Source organism: Ovis aries, chromosome 17 (genome assembly GCF_016772045.2).
Source record: "Ovis aries strain OAR_USU_Benz2616 breed Rambouillet chromosome 17, ARS-UI_Ramb_v3.0, whole genome shotgun sequence".
NCBI lineage: Eukaryota > Metazoa > Chordata > Mammalia > Artiodactyla > Bovidae > Ovis > Ovis aries.
In genome coordinates this window covers 49109482-49127159 of record NC_056070.1, presented here as the reverse complement: position 1 = coordinate 49127159, position 17678 = coordinate 49109482, and positions in this window count along the sequence as shown.

Here is a 17678-nt window from a genome sequence, read left to right as displayed (position 1 = left end):
CACTTGACTTCACATTCCAGAATGTCTGGCTCTAGGTGAGTGATCACACCATTGTGATTATCTTGGTCATGAAGATCTCTTTTTGTACAGTTCTTCTGTGGATTCCTGCCACCTCTTCTTAATATCTTCTGCTTCTGTTAGGTCCATACCATTTATGTCCTTTATTGAGCCCATCTTTGCATGAAATATTTCCTTGGTATCTCTAATTTTCTTGAAGAGATCTCTAGTCTTTCCCATTCTGTTCTTTTCCTCTATTTCTTTGCATTGATCATTGAGGAAGGCTTTCTTATCTCTCCTTGCTATTCTTTGGAATTCTGCATTCAGATGCTTATATCTTTCCTTTTCAACTTTGCTTTTCACTTCTCCTCTTTTCACAGCTGTTTGTAGGGCCTCTTCAGACAGCCGTTTTGCTTTTTTGCATTTCTATTTCTTGGGGATGGTCTTGATCCCTGTCTCCTGTACAATGCCACGAACCTCCATCCACAGTTCATCAGGCACTCTGTCTATTAGACCTAGTCCCTTAAATCTATTTCTCACTTCCACTGTATAATCATAATAAAGTCTCTCAGTCATGTCTGACTCTTTGCAACCCCATGGACTGTAGCCTACTAGGCTCCTCCATCCATGGAATTTTCCAGGCAAGAGTACTGGAGTGGGCTGCCATTTCCTTCTCCAGGTATAATTATAAGGGATTTGATTTAGGTCATATCTGAATGGTCTAGCGGTTTTCCCCACTTTCTTCAATTTAAGTCTGAATTTGGCAATAAGGTGTTCATGATCTGAGCCACAGTCAGCTCCCGGTCTTGTTTTTGCTGACTGTATAGAGCTTCTCCATCTTTGGCTGTAAAGAATATAATCAATCTGATTTTGGTGTTGACCATCTGGTGATGTCCATGTGTAGAGTCTTCTTTTGTGTTGTTGGAAGAGAGTGTTTGCTATGACCATTGGATTCTCTTGGCAAAATTCTATTAGCCTTTGCCCTGCTTCATTCCGTACTCCAAGGCCAAATTAACCTGTTATTCCAGGTGTTTCTTGACTTCCTACTTTTGCATTCCAGTCCCCTATAATGAAAAAGACATCTTTTTTGGGTGTTAGTTCTAAAAGGTCTTGTAGGTCTTTATAGCACCATTCAGCTTCAGCTTCTTCAGCATTACTGGTTGGGGCATAGACTTGGATTACTATGATATTGAATGGTTTGCCTTGGAAACGAACAGAGATCATTCTGTCATTTTGAGATTGCATCCAAGTACTGCATTTCAGACTCTTGTTGACCATGATGGCTATTCCATTTCTTCTGAGGGATTCCTGCCCACAGTAGTAGATATAATGGTCATCTGAGTTAAATTCACCCATCCTCATCCACACTGATCTTTGATGACTCACTGGGTCACTAGACTGGGGTGGGATAGAATAGCTTCTAGACTTGTCACCAACTTGCTCTTTGACTATGAGCAAGCTGATTGCCTTCCGTAGGCCTCAGTTTGCCCATTAGTAAAATGACTACCAACTTCTTTTTCCCTTTCCCTCTTACTTCTCCAAGGTAAATATTCACACTGATCTCCTGCCCCATCTTCCATGTATGTCCTTAGCTGTAAAGTGGTAACTATGAGCGTGGAGGCAGGCAGAGCTGGGTTTGAATTCCATTCCCAGCTGTGTGACCTGTGATTTCACTTCTCTGAACCTCCATTTCATCTATAAAATGAGACTGATGAATACAGTACATTATATACAATAGTTTTGTGTCCAGTCCTGTACTGAGGTTTCAAGGATGCTGTGAATATGTGTTCACAGGTCAGGGCAGCATGCTCAGCCTCTGTGCATTCCCTTGTGAGTCCAGTGGCCTGTGATATATGACATTAGCTGCTTTTCTAAGAGGAACCAAACTTCTAGCTGCTTCTATTTAATGTCAAAACGATTATGAACAGCAATGCTAATGAAGAGCAGAAATGGTAAAACATTACTTGCCTTTCTTTTGGCCACACAGCATGTGGGATCTTAGTTCCCTGACCAGGGATCAAATCCATACCCCCTTCACTGGAAGCAAGGAGTCTTAACCAGCGGACTGCCAGGGAAGTACAGACATTAGTTGCAGTCATCTATATGTACCAGAATACATCTGAAACCATGAAAATGTTTACAAGAGAAAAATTCTGAATTGATCGAAGTGTTCCTGCTAACTGTTAAACTGAGAATTCTGAAGAGGAGAATAATGAGATACTATTTGACATCCATCAGGTGGACAGAAATGAGCAAGACAGATTGAGACCAAGAGCTGGTAAGGCTGTAAGGACATGGGGACCCTTGTGCACTGCTGGGGCAGAATGAGTATGGTTTGGCCATTCTGGAGAGCAAATCAGTGAATCAGATTAATTAGTGTGGTTAAATATATGCCTGCTCTTTATCCACAATCCCATGTGCAGTATGTGACTTGGAGTCTTTGTTACATTGGGCTGGAGGTAAATGGAAATAAGAAAAATCATCTCAGAACTATTAGTATTAGCTGAATGATGGAAGCAATTGAATTTTCCATTATCAAAGGATGGGTGTGAAACAACAAGGCCCTACTATAGAGCACAGGGAACTATATTCAATATTCTGTGATATTATATAAGTAAAAAACTGAAACAGGCAGGAAGGGGGCCAGGGCACAACCTTGTAAAGAGTGACAAAGCCCGAGGACACAACATAAACTGATTAGAAACAAATGGGTCCAAGATGGCAGGCCAGTTGACATCCAATAGACCTTGAGCCTCAGTATACACTCATTCTAACACATCGGCAAGCTAAATGGCACAGTCACAGGTGCCGTGAGTTTCAAGGCCAACCACGAAGGTCAAAAAGTGGGCAGTGACCCAATTCCTGGAACTCCCACCCCTTCCCCAAAATAGCTGGAATACTCCTTCTACTCATTAGCCTATGAAATTACCCACCTCTATCAAACCCACCAGTGGGCTTCCCTGGTGGCTCAGAGGTTAAAGCGTCTGCCTGCAATGCAGGAGACCTGGGTTCGATCCCTGGTCAGGAAGATCCCCTGGAGAAGGAAATAGCAACCCACTCCAGTACTCTTGCCTGGAGAATCCCATGGACAGAAGAGCTTATGGGCTACAGTCCACGGGGTCTCAAAGAGTCGGACACAACTGAGCGACTTCACTTTCCTATCAAAACTGACAACCCCATACCGTGGGGCCACTCTTGCCTTCTGAGATGGCTCACACTCTGTCTGAGAAGTGTGAAAGTGAAGTCGCTTAGTCGTGTCTGACTCTTCGTGACCCCGTGGACTGTAGCCTACCATGTTCCACCATCCATGGGATTTTCCAGGCAAGAATACTGGAGTGGGTTGCCATTTCTTCCTCCAGAGGCTCTTCCAGACCCAGGGATTGAACCCGGGTCTCCCGCATTGTAGGCAGATGCTTTGCCGTCTGAGCCACCATCCACTTCTTATCTGTCACTTTGTCTCTGGTTGCATTCTTTCTGTGTTGAGACATCAAGGACCTGAGCTTCATTAAATCCTGACCAGGCATGTGATTTCAGTTAAAAAGCCCAGTCGGAGTCACATGGTTTCAAAACCATAATGGAAAAAAATATGAAATATGAAAAAGAATATAGATATGCATAACAATTTGCTATACAGCAGAAATTAATGCAACATTGGTAAATCAACTTATATCAATAACCTCAGATATGCAGATGACACCACCCTTAGGGCATAAAGTGAAGAGGAACTAAAAAGCCTCTTGATAAAACTGAAAGAGGAGAGTGAAAAAGTTGGCTTAAAGCTCAACATTCAGAAAACGAACATCATGGCATCCGGTCCCATCACTTCATGGGAAATAGATGGGGAAACAGTGGAAACAGTGTCAGACTTTATTTTGGGGGGCTCCAAGATCACTGCAGATGGTGATTGCAGCCATGAAATTAAAAGATGCTTACTCCTTGGAAGAAAAGTTATGACCAACCTAGATAGCATATTCAAAAGCAGAGACATTACTTTGCCAACAAAGGTCCGTCTACTCAAGGCTATGGTTTTTCTTGTGGTCATGTATGGATATGAGAGTTGGGCTGCGAAGAAAACTGAGTGCTGAAGAATTAATGCTTTTGAACTGTGGTGTTGGAGAAGACTCTTGAGAGTCTCTTGGACTGCAAGGAGATCCAACCAGTCCATTCTAAAGGGGATCAGTCCTGGGTGTTCTTTGGAAGGAATGATGCTAAAGCTGAAACTCCAGTACTTTGGCGACCTCATGCGAAGAGTTGATTCATTGGAAAAGACTCTGATGCTGGGAGGGATTGGGGGCAGGAGGAGAAGGGGACAACAGAGGATGAGATGGCTGGATGGCATCACCGACTCAATGGACATGAGTTTGAGTGGACTCCAGGAGTTGGTGATGGACAGGGAGGCCTGGCGTGCTGTGATTCATGGGGTCTCAAAGAGTCGGACACGACTGAGCGACTGAACTGAACTGAGATGAAATCAATTTATACTTCAACAAAATTTAAAAAAGAAGAAAACTAACCTAAAAAATAATATTACTATATGAGTATGAAAATTGATATAGGAGCTTATAATGGAATGCAATGCAGCAATCAGAATACACATAACATACCAACAACATTGTAGACAGATTTTTAAAATAAAATATTTGGAACTCTTAGGTAAACTTCGAAGTAATGAGATGAAGGATTTGAGGCACTGCTGTCTCCTCCTCTTGCCTCCAGGCAACAAATCGAGTCTTCTTTGATCATGCTGAATCAAGAGCTTTATTTCTACCACATTAAGAAGAATTTGGAATCACAGCGGCTTTCTCAGTATGTCGTAAATCAGAAAATAAGAGAGCAATGCATTAAAATACAGACCAATGGAACCTCATTGACAGCCCAGAAATAAACACATGCAGATACAATCAACTGATGAGGAAGGGTAAGGAAATTAACCAATAGCAGGGATTCCTATGGACCAGTGATTATATTGCATCATGAGATGAGCATGATTAGGTATTTGCACCTGAGCCCTGCTCCACCCAGGATAAAAGAAGGAAGGCTGTTGTTGAAATAAAAGTAAATTTTAAGTACCTTAGTAGAAAACTGCCTCTTGGAAAATGCTGTGAATCTTCCAGAAGATCATGATTTTAAAATTATTCCCTGGCTGAGCACTGGGGAATAATTTAACAAGGGTTTTGAATCCTAGCCCTGTCTCATGGACATGTGTCTGAGCCTTATTTTGCTCATCTGTAAATAAGATCTGGCTTCCCATGTGGTGTTAGTGGTAAAGAACCCAGCTGCCAATCCAGGAGACATGAGACACGGGTTTGATCCCTGGATTGGGAAAATCCTCTAGAGTAGGAAATGCAACCCACTCCAGTATTCTTGTCTGGAGAATTCTGCAGACAGAGAAGTCTGACGGGCTACAGTCCATAGCGTTGCAAAGAATCCAATAGGACTGAAGTGACTTAGCACATAAATGAGATCTCTCTCTCAGGATTGCTTTATCAATTAAATGAGATAATAGAATGGGTATTGAAGGCATTATACTAAGTAAAATAAGCCAGTCACAAAGTGGTATTTAACTTGTTTGAGGTCCCTGGAGGAGTCAAATTCATAAAGACAGAAAGAATAGTGGTTGCCAGGAGCTGAAAGAGGGGGAAATGAGGAGTTGTTTCTTGGATATAAATTTTCAGTTTTGCAAGATGTAAAAGTTCTGGAGAGCTGTTGCCCAACAATGTGAATATAGTTTAAACTGCTGAACTGTACACTTAAAGATGGTTAAGATGATGTCTTGTTTGTTTTTCTTAAAACCACAATTTTAAAAAGGTTAAAAGAGAGAAAATACAACAGGAAGAAATGAAGAATCAATAACTGCTTGTTGTTATGACCACTTGTGCTACACAAGGATCTGTGCATGTAACAGGCTGGGGTTTTCGAAAGTGAAAGTCACTCAGTGGAGTCCGACTCTCTGCGACCGCATGGACTATACAGTTCATGGAATTCTCCAGGCCAGAATACATGAGTGGGTAGCCTTTCCCTTCTCCAGAGGATCTTCCCAACCCAGGGATCGAACCCAGGTCTCCCACATTGCAGGCAGATTCTTTACCAGCTGAGCCACAAGGGAAGCCCAAGAATACTGGAGTAGGGTTTTTGAAAGAGAGGTTTAACACAGTGAGAAAATCAAGGATGTTTTATCTGCTTTTTGCCTCTCCCCACCCCTTGAGTAAGAATATTTCATTGTAAATGAATCCAGGCAACAAAGTTAAGTGAGACATAGGAAGCCTACTGAAGAAAAGGAAAGCACTGTGGGATTTCTGGTCTGTAGAAAAGAACGGTTTCATAGTCTTAGGGAAACGATGGCACATTGAAATGCTTCCAGGGTAGGTTTCTGAAATCCACATCTTTCAGAGTTGATCACTGGCGCCTTCTTGAGAAAGACACAGGCAGGGGGAAGAATTCTCTCTCCTCTCTTCTCTAAGATGAGAAGCCAGCTAACACGATGATATTGCTATGATGTTGTCTCATCTCAAGAGAGAAATGGGGACAGGAAGAGACTGGCAAACCAGAGTCCTTCAGGGCACATCCTTCGAAAAGGGTAGGAGAGCCTCACCTTCCAGTAGTGGAGCCCATGAAGAAAGGCAGGCTAGCCTGGCAGAACTTCAGATGCTCTAGGAGACAAAACAAAAAACCTCAGGATGTTTATGAGAAATCTTCAAATATTCAAATCATGACTTGAAAATGTTTAAAACGCTTCAGTATGCCACGTGTTTGCAGACCAAACCTGGTCCAAAGAAGTATAGCTCTTCTTCCAAGACTTAGAGAAGGAATCCTTCTTCCAGCACCCTTGTCATTCAAATCTGAGTTGAAGTCCAGAGACGGGAAAAAGCTTAACCAAGGTCACTGTGAACTAAAGATTAGCTCACACTTAATTCCATGTCCTCAATCCCACATCTCTCAAAGCAAGAGAAGAAAGAGTTCCAGAGTACATCAGTGAGACTTATTCCTATGTGATGGGGAATTTAACCTCACATTCATGAAGTGAAAAATACCCATACACACCACTTGAATTTATTTTGTTAATAGCATAATAATATTCAGGACTCCAGGATTTGGTGAGGGACAGGGATGAGGCCTGGCATGCTGCAGTCCATGGGGTCAAAAAGACTTGAGCAGGACTTGTTGACTGAACAACAAACAATGATAATATTGCAGTGTACTTTGTGGGGTTATTTTTCACATTGGTTATTTTTTTTTCCAATTTAAGCCTTTAACACATACATGTTTTGCCTTCCTGTTTGGCATCTACACGTTTTAGTTTTTAAATATTTATTTATTTGGTTTCATAGGGCCTTGGCATGCAGGTTCAGACATGTCGGGATCTTCGTTTCTCAACCAGGGATCAAATCCATGTCCACTGCATTGCAAGGCATGTTCTTAACCACTGGACCACCAGGGAAGTCTCAGCATTTACGCATTTTAAAGAAGGAGCCTCAGCAGTGAGAGTGTTGTCAGTTTCTCTTGATGTAAGTGCAAAGACCAGACCTTTGGAGCTTAAGTTTTTTTTCTACTTTGAATATGTATTTATTTGGCTATGCCAGGTCTGAGTTGTAGTAGGCAGGATATTTTAGCTGCAGCAGACAGGATCTAGTCCCCTGACCAGGGATAGAACCTGGCCCCGATACATTGGGAGCACAGAGTCTCAGCCACTAGAGCACCAGGGAAATCCTGGGACTTAAGCTTTTTCATCTGTAAAATAAGGATGGTATGGTCACCCTGGTATGATGGTGAGAGGTGAATACATGGCCTGAAATTGTTAAACCTGGCACATTCAAAGAGAAAATTCGTACTTCACACATTAAAAAAAAAAAAAAAAAATTGATAATGTGCCCTCCTCCAAAAAGAGAAAAACAAAAAAATGAGATTTTCTCCAACAGTGTGAGCTAATGCCTAAGACATAACTCTCATTGTTTTATTCTAGTAAAAGCATCATATCCATAAAAAGAAAGTCATAACTCAATTCTATATTCTTCAAAGAATTAACTTCAATGGCTCCTAATTGGTTTAAATGTTAATGTTTGCATAATGCATGATTTCTTTATTAAAAGGCCACAGCAGAAACACACATTATCCCATTTCCAAAAAAGCCTCGGGAAAAATCTTTCCCATAGCCTCAGATGATTTAAAATTGATCTCCTATAGCTTGCCCTACTTTTATATTCTTAACAGCAGACAAAATAATTCCTTTCAATTTTAAGTCAAACTGTTTTGAGGACACAGGGTTGAGTTATGTTGCTATTTTCAGAGTATACTCATGGGTTTATTTTATCTTTCTCTGGTAATTCTACTAGAGAGGAGATAAAAGCTGCTACAACGTGTATTTCAGATTCACTTAGGTGCCCTAAGCCTTGATTTTTCCAGTGATCAAACATGTATCCTAAGCAGAAGTGTTTGCTGAGGGACGCACTTGTCTATGGTTAATTGCACCACACTTGTGAGGGACTTTATAATTGTCAGGGAGACCAGCCAGATTTGGGGTGGGGGAAATCAGTTTGACCCCTGCTCTGATCAAAATGGTCTCTACTTTTCCAGTAAGTTTTCTTTGATAATTTGTTGTCAATCCCTGTGCCAGAATGTGACTGGAAATCAGAAAGGAGCTGGAACATAGCCCCTCCCCTCACGGATCTCATGGTCTAAGAAGGAGGACACGGCGTGTAAAGATGCAAGCATTGTCCCAAGTACACAGAACATGGGAATATTGGAGAGAGGAGTTGATGGACTGCTCTTGTATGTGGGAGCCTCAGCATTCAAGTAGAAAACAAGAATCTGGGTATTTGGAGAAAGGAGGTTTTGAGTTGGATTTTAAAGGACTTTCTCACCAAGAAGGGAAAGAAATCTGTCCATGGTTGATGGAAAACAGGGAGGGAAAAATCCTTCAGGACAATACTCAATAGAGAAGCATCCTTCACCCATGGGAAGCAAGGAAAGGTTTTCTAAACTAGCTCAGAGCAGCCTGAAGCTAAATGGATTGAAAGATATGACCCAATCCTGCCTTAGGACCTCAGATGACTGCCTTTGCTTAATCCTAAACCCCATTAACCAGAGGTTCAGGAAATATTTTATGATGATGGATTTTTCAAATATTCAGATCTTTTATTTAGGTTCAAGTACTCTCATGATTTAGAAAAGGCAGAGGAACCAGAGATCAAATTGCCGACATAAATTGGATCATAGGAAAAGCAAGAGAGTTCCAGAAAAACATCTACTTCTGCTTTATCAACTACACCAAAGCCTTTGAATGTGTGGATCACAACAGTGGAAAATTCTTCAAGAAATGGGAATATCAGACCACCTTACCTGCCTCCTGAGAAATTTGTATGCAGGTCAAGAAGCAACAATTAGAACTGGACATGGGACAATGGACTGGTTCCAAATTGGGAAAGGAGTATTTCAAGACAGCATATTGTCACCCAGCTTATTTAACTTCTATGCAGAGTACATCATGCAAAATGCCAGGCTGGATGAACACAAACTGAAATCGAGATTGCCGGGAGAAATTTCAGTAACCTCAGATATGGAGATGACACCACCCTTACGGCAGAAAGCGAAGAGGAACTAAAGAGCCTCTTGATGAAAGTGAAAGAGAAGAGTGGAAAAGCTGGCTTAAAACTCAGCATTCAGAAAACTGAGATCATGGCATCTGGTCCCATCACTTCATGGCAAATAGATGGGGGACAATGAAAACAGTGAGAGACTTTATTTTCTTGGGCTCTAAAATCACTGCAGATGGTGACTGCAGCCATGAAATTAAAAGATGCTTGCTCCTTGGAAGAAAAGCTATGACCAACCTAGACAGCATATTAAAAAGCAGAGATATTACTTTCCCCATGAAGGTCTGTCTAGTCAAAGCTATGCTTTTTCCAGTAGTCATATATGGATGTAAGAGTTGAACCATAAAGAAAGCTGAGCGCTGAAGAATCAATGCCGTTGAACTGTGGTGCTGGAGAAGACTCTAGAGAGTCCCTTGAACTGCAAGGAGACCAAATCAGACAATCCTGAAGGAAATCAGTTCTGAATATTCATTAAAAGAACTGATGCTGAAGCTGAAGCTCCAATGCTTTAGCCACCTGATGCGAAGAACCAACCCATTGGAAAAGACCCTGATGCTGGGAAAGATTGAAGGCAGGAGAAAGGGATGATGATAGAAGATGAGACGGTTGGATGGCATCACCGACATGAGTTTGAGCAAGCTCCAGGAGTTGGTGATGAACAGGGAGGTCTGGTATGCTGCAGTCCATGGGGTTAAGAGTCAGACAAGCATGAGCAACTGAACTGAACTCTCATGAAGCCAAAAGAAAAAAAAAAATCCCCTAGATGGACACATACATAAAAAATGTATCTAGGACTTCCCTGGTGGTCCAGCGGTTAAGACTCCATCCTTTCAGTACAGGAGGCATGGGTTCAGTCCCTGGTCAGGGAATTAAGATCCCATCTTCTCAAGATCAAAAATAAATAATTTTTTAAAATATCTAAGAAACAATATTGAAGCAGAAAATGTAAGAGGGGGCTTTTCTGATGGTCTAGTGGCTGCACCACTTTGCGGTACAGGAGATACTTGTTCGATCTCTGGTCTGAGAAGATTCCACATGCCATGGGGTAACTGGGCCCTGGTGCCACAACTGCCTGGCCTGTATTCTGGAGCCTGCAAGACAGGGCTACTGAGCCTAAGTGCCACAGCTACCGAAGCCTGCTCACCGTAGAATCCATGCTCTGCAACAAGAGAAGCCCCTGCAATGAGGAGTCTGCACTCTGCAACTAGAGAATAGCCCTCACTCTCCACAACTAGCGAAAGCCCATGCACAGCAACAGAGACCCAGCACAGCCAAAAATAAATAAATAAAATTTTTTTTTTAAAGGAAAATGTAACCAAGAGGATGGGGGTGAAATATCAATTCAGTTCAGTTCAGATCAGTCGCTCAGTCATGTCCAACTCTTTGCAATCTCATGAATCGCAGCACGCCAGGCCTCCCTGTCCATCACCAACTCCCAGAGTTCACTCAGACTCACGTCCATCAAGTCAGTGATGCCATCCAGCCATCTCATCCTCTGTCGTCCCCTTCTCCTCCTGCCCCCAATCCCTCCCAGCATCACCGTCTTTTCCAATGAGTCAACTCTTTGCATGAGGTCGCCGAAGTACTGGAGTTTCAGCTTTAGCATCATTCCTTCCAAAGAAATCCCAGGGCTGATCTCCTTCAGAATGGACTGGTTGGATCGCCTTGCAGTCCAAGGGACTCTCAGGAGTCTTCTCCAACACCACAGTTCAAAAGCATCAATTCTTCAGTGCTCAGCCTTCTTCACAGTCCAACTCTCACATCCATACATGACCACAGGAAAAACCATAGCCTTGACTAGATGGACCTTTGTTGGCAAAGTAATGTCTGCTTTTGAATATGCTATCTAGGTTGGTCATAACTTTTCTTCCAAGGAGTAAGCGTCTTTTAATTTCATGGCTACAGTCACCATCTGCAGTGATTTTGGAGCCCCAAAATATAAAGTCTGACACTGTTTTCACTGTTTCCCCATCTATTTCCCATGAAGTGATAGGACCAGATGCCATGATCTTCATTTTCTGAATGCTGAGCTTTAAGCCAACTTTTTCACTCTCCTCTTTCACTTTCATCAAGAGGCTTTTTAATTCCTCTTCACTTTCTGCCATAAGGGTGGTGTCATCTGCTTATCTGAGGTTATTGATATTTCTCCCAGCAATCTTGATTCCAGCTTGTGTTTCTTCCAGCCCAGCGTTTCTCATGATGTACTCTGCATATAAGTTAAATAAGCAGGGTGACAATATACAGCCTTGACGTACTCCTTTTCCTATTTGAAACCAGTCTGTTGTTCCATGTTCAATTCTAACTGTTGCTTCCTGACCTGCATACCGATTTCTCAAGAGGCAGGTCAGGTGGTCTGGTATTCCCATCTCTCTCAGAATTTTCCACAGTTTACTGTGATCCATACAGTCAAAGGCTTTAGCATGGTCAATAAAGCAGAAATAGATGTTTTTCTGGAACTCTCTTGCTTTTTCCATGATCCAGTGGATGTTGGCAATTTGATCTCTGGTTCCTCTACCTTTTCTAAAACCAGCTTGAACATCAGGAAGTTCATGGTTCACATATTGCTGAAGCCTGGCTTGGAGAATTTTGAGCATTAGTTTACTAGCATGTGAGATGAGTGCAATTGTGTGGTAGTTTGAGCATTCTTTGGCATTGCCTTGCTTTGGGATTGGAATGAAAATTGACCTTTTCCAGTCCTGTGGCCACTGATGAGTTGTCTAAATTTGCTGGCATATTGAGTGCAGCACTTTCACAGCATCATCTTTCAGGATTTGAAATAGCTCCACTAGAATTCCATCACCTCCACTAGCTTTGTTCGTAGTGATGCTTTCTAAGGCCCACTTGACTTCACATTCCAGGATGTCTCGCTCTAGGTGAGTGACCACACCATTGTGATTATCTGGGTCATGAAGATCTTTTTGTACAGTTCTTCTGTGTATTCTTGCCACCTTTTCTTAACATCTTCTGCTTCTGTTAGGTCCATACCATTTCTGTCCTTTATCGAGCCCATCTTTGCATGAAATATTTCCTTGGTATCTCTAATTTTCTTGAAGAGATCTCTAGTATTTCTCATTCTGTTGTTTTCCTCCCTTTCTTTGCATTGATCGCTGAAGAAGGCTTTCTTATCTCTTCTTGCTATTCTTTGGAACTCTGCACTCAGATGCTTATATCTTTCCTTTTCTCCTTTGTTTTTCCCCTGTCTTCTTTTTACAGCTATTTGTAAAGCCTCCCCAGACAGCTATTTTGCTTTTTTGCATTTCTTTTCCATGGGGATGGTCTTGATCCCCGTCTCCTGTACAATGTCATGAACCTCATTCCATAGTTCATCAGGCACTCTATCTATCAGATCTAGGCCCTTAAATCTATTTCTCACTTCCACTGTATAATCATAAGGGATTTGATTTAGGTCATACCTGAATGGTCTAGCGGTTTTCCCTACTTTCTTCAATTTTAAGTCTGAATTTGGTAATAAGGAGTCACAGTCAGCTCCTGGTCTTGTTTTTGTTGACTGTATAGAGCTTCTCCATCTTTGGCTGCAAAGAATATAATCAATCGGATTTCAGTGTTGACCATCTGGTGATGTCCATGTGTAGAGTCTTCTCTTGTGTTGTTGGAAGAGGGTGTTTGCTATGACCAGTGCATATTCTTGGCAAAGCTCTATTAGTCTTTGCCCTGCTTCATTCCGTATTCCAAGGCCAAATTTGCCGGCTACTCCAGGTGTTTCTTGACTTCTACTTTTGCATTCCAGTCCCCTATAATGAAAAGGACATCTTTTTTGGGTGTTAGTTCTACAAGGTCTTGTAGGTCTTCATAGAACCATTCAACTTCAGCTTCTTCAGCATTACTGGTTGGGGCATAGACTTGGATTACTGTGATATTGAATGGTTTGCCTTGGAGACGAACAGAGATAATTCTGTCGTTTTTGAGATTGCATCCAAGTTCTGCATTTTGGACTTTTTTGTTGACCATGATGGCTACTCCATTTCTTCTGAGGGATTCCTGCCTGCAGTAGTAGATATAATGATCATCTGAGTTAAATTCACCCATTCCAGTCCATTTTAGTTCGCTGATTCCTAGAATGTCGATGTTCACCCTTGTCATCTCTTGTTTGACCACTTCCAATTTGCCTTGATTCATGGACCTAACATTCCAGGTTCCTATGCAATATTGCTCTTTACAGCATTGGACCTTGCTTCCATCACCAGTCACATCCACAGCTGGGTATTGTTTTTGCTTTGGTTCCATCCCTTCATTCTTTCTGGAGTTATTTCTCCACTGATCTCCAGTAGCGTGTTGGGCACCTACTGACCTGGGGAGTTCCTTTTTCAGTATCCTATCATTTTGCCTTTTCATACTTTCATGGGGTTCTCAAGGCAAGAATACTGAAGTGGTTTTCCATTCCCTTCTCCAGTGGACCACATTCTCTCCACCACAGTATATATACATGCACACACAAACTCTACAGACCTTAAAAGGCACGCACTGTGTATTAAGGACATATTTCAAACATGGTAGTATTGTGCTTACAGACCAAATGGGAATGGGGTGGGGTAGAGAATGACTTAAAACTAATAAAATAAATCAAATAGGAGTGGGGAGTATATAAACAATACGGCAACAAGATTTGGACAGAAAAGTACCTGAAGTCCAGGGGTTCAGCCCCAATTTTTTCAAATTGTAAAAATAGAATTTTTTAAAAAGTTCTCCTTAACTAACTTAAATATGTAAAATGTTAGAGACAGAGATGAGTCTACTTATGTATTGTCATTCATTCGCTGTCATGTATGCTTTCAGAGTGACATTTATGCAAACACTCAAATTGTAACAGACCAGGACCCCACGAGGCCTTCCCAAAACAGACCCCCTCCCATGTCCTCCATTTACCTTGTGTCTATAGAGAAACTTCAGTCAAGAAATACATTTAAGGACCAGTGGCCAAGACTCCATGCTCGCAATGCAGGGGGGCCTGGGTTCAAACCTTGGTGAGAGAACTAGATCTCGCATGTCACAAAAAGAACTGAGAAAATGCAGGAAGAGAGGAAAACAGTCAAGCAGGAGAAAATCATAAGAGTTTACACATTATTGTCTTAAGCAAAGTCAAGGACATTTAGTCCTTCTTCCTCAAGGACTGCAGATAATATTCTGAGCCAGTCTTCTGAGCTGTTTTGTAGATGCTGAAACCTCCACCAGGTGGAGAAAGTTAACTATCTGCTGCCCACAAGCAGGTAAACCTCAGACTGGTTGGAACCAGAAGGTTGATGATGCTGACTCCCACTTGCCTCACCACCAACCAATCAGAAGAATGTCTATGAGCAGACCACGCCCTGCTCCTTGAGCACTGTAAGACTCACTATCCCTCCAGATGGGGACACAATTTAGAAGGTGTTAGCCCACTGTGGCTCCCTTTGCCTGGAAAAGCAATAAAGCTATTTCTTTCTATTTTACCCAAAACCGTTGCCAAGAGTTAATCTGGCTCCAGTGTACAAAGGCCAAATTTCAGCAACAGTGCATTTTCCATTCACGTTTCATGAAACAATTTAATTCACAGTCTTTGCAAGTGTGCATCCTTTTCATCACTCTTGGACTCAACAAAGTCCGTTGTCCAGAGTATATCACTCTCGTTGTTGTTGTTGAGTCGCTAAGTTGTGTCTGACTTTTGTGATCCCATGGACTGTAGCACACCAGGCTCCTCTGTCCATGGGATTCTCCAGGCAAGAGTACTGCAGTGTGTTGCCATTCCCTTCTCCAGCGGATCTTCCTGACCCAGGGATCGAACCCACATTTTCTGCATTGGCAGGCAGATTCTTTACTGCCAAACCTCTTCGGAAGCCCACGTCACTCTTACTTCTTGCTGATTTTAGGAAAGCTCATTGTATAATTCTTTGCTGAAAATATTGTTCCCAGACACAGATACCTATCTTCATTACATTAGAACATTTTTCTCCATTTGATGCCACCTTAGATGATTGTTCTTAAGAGGTCAACTCCCTAGGAATAATCACAGAATTTATACCAAATAACTTTGTCTGTTTTTTTTTTTCTTTCACTGAAAGGGTCAGCTGACCCATGTATGTTTCCAAAACTACTGCTGAGTGAGGTCATTTCAAACATATGCATCTTCTTTACTCATGTCAAGAAATACTATCTCAAGGGTAATTTGGGGAGAACCTTACCTTATATTTGCTCATATACGGTATTTTTAATGCTGCCATCTCAATGCCAACACCCAAGTGTGCTTTTAGATGACTATGGGGAATATTGGATCTAACCAAATGAATTTCCTTTCCAATGCTATTTTACTGTAATGATATCCTGCAATCAAGGTTTGGATGTAGAAAATTTATCTCTTGAAGGTCCTAATAATTAGTATATTCTCTTCCAGTTTCTGTAAAAAACTGCTCACTCACTAGTACCATGTGGTCTCATAAGAAAGGCACTGTGACATTTACATAAGTACAGACCAATTTATCACTCAGGTATTGTGTTATCTGAAGATATGTTGGCTATGTCCAGCTACAAAAATGAACCAACGGCAGAATCCAAGATCACTGGAGATTTCTGGAATTCACCTACACTTTACATTTTCCTGATATGCTTAGATGCCCACTCCAATCCTTAGAGACCCTTAAGGCACACTAACTCTAATTTCCACAAATGCGGAGTATTTCATTGCAATTCTGTCCAGTAATGTCTCTCTATTCCTGTACTTCCCTCCTGTCTTTCTAACTTTTTCTTTTCCTTCTTTTTTTTTTTTTTTTAATTTTTTTAAATTTTTTTTTTGAACCCCCCCACCTCTCCCCATAACATCTTTCTGGGTCATCCCCATGCACCAGCCCCAAGCATGCTGCATCCTGCGTCAGACATAGACTGGCGATTCAATTCACATGATAGTATACATGTTAGAATGTCATTCTCCCAAATCCTCTGAGTCCAAAAGTCCGTTATACACATCTGTGTCTTTCCTGTCTTGCATACAGGGTCGTCATTGCCATCTTCCTAAATTCCATATATATGTGTTAGTATACTGTATTGGTGTTTTTCTTTCTGGCTTACTTCACTCTGTATAATCGGCTCCAGTTTCATCCATCTCATCAGAACTGATTCAAATGAATTCTTTTAACGGCTGAGTAATACTCCATTGTGTATATGTACCAAAGCTTTCTTATCCATTCATCTGCTGATGGACATCTAAACAGTGCTGCGATGAACATTGGTGTACATGTGTCTCTTTCAATTCTGGTTTCTCGGTGTATGCCCAGAAGTGGGATTGCTGGGTCATAAGGTAGTTCTATATTTGCAGATTTTTGGATCGCAGCCATTCTGACTGGTGTGAAGTGGTACCTCATTGTGGTTTTGATTTGCATTTCTCTAATAATGAGTGATGTTGAGCATCTTTTCATGTGTTTGTTAGCCATCCGTATGTCTTCTTTGGAGAAATGTCTATTTAGTTCTTTGGCCCATTTTTGATTGGGTCATTTATTTTTCTGGAGTTGAGCTGCTTGTATATTTTTGAGATTAGTTGTTTGTCAGTTGCTTCATTTGCTATTATTTTCTCCCATTCAGAAGGCTGTCTTTTCACCTTGCTTATATTTTCCTTTGTTGTGCAGAAGCTTTTAATTTTAATTAGATCCCATTTGTTTATTTTTGCTTTTATTTCCAGCATTCTGGGAGGTGAGTCATAGAGGATCCTGCTGTGATTTATGTCGGAGAGTGTTTTGCCTATGTTCTCCTCTAGGAGTTTTATAGTTTCTGATCTTACATTTAGATCTTTAATCCATTTTGAGTTTATTTTGTGTGCGGTGTTAGAAAGTGATCTAGTTTCATTCTTTTACAAGTGGTTGACCAGTTTTCCCAACACCACTTGTTAAAGAGATTGTCTTACTCCATTGTATATTCTTGCCTCCTTTGTCAAAGATAAGGTGTCCATATGTGTGGATTTATCTCTGGGCTTTCTATTTTGTTCCATTGATCTATATGTCTGTCTTTGTGCCAGTACCATACTGTCTTGATGACTGTGGCTTTGTAGTAGAGCCTGAAGTCAGGCAAGTTGATTCCTCCAGTTCCATTCTTCTTTCTCAAGATTGCTTTGGC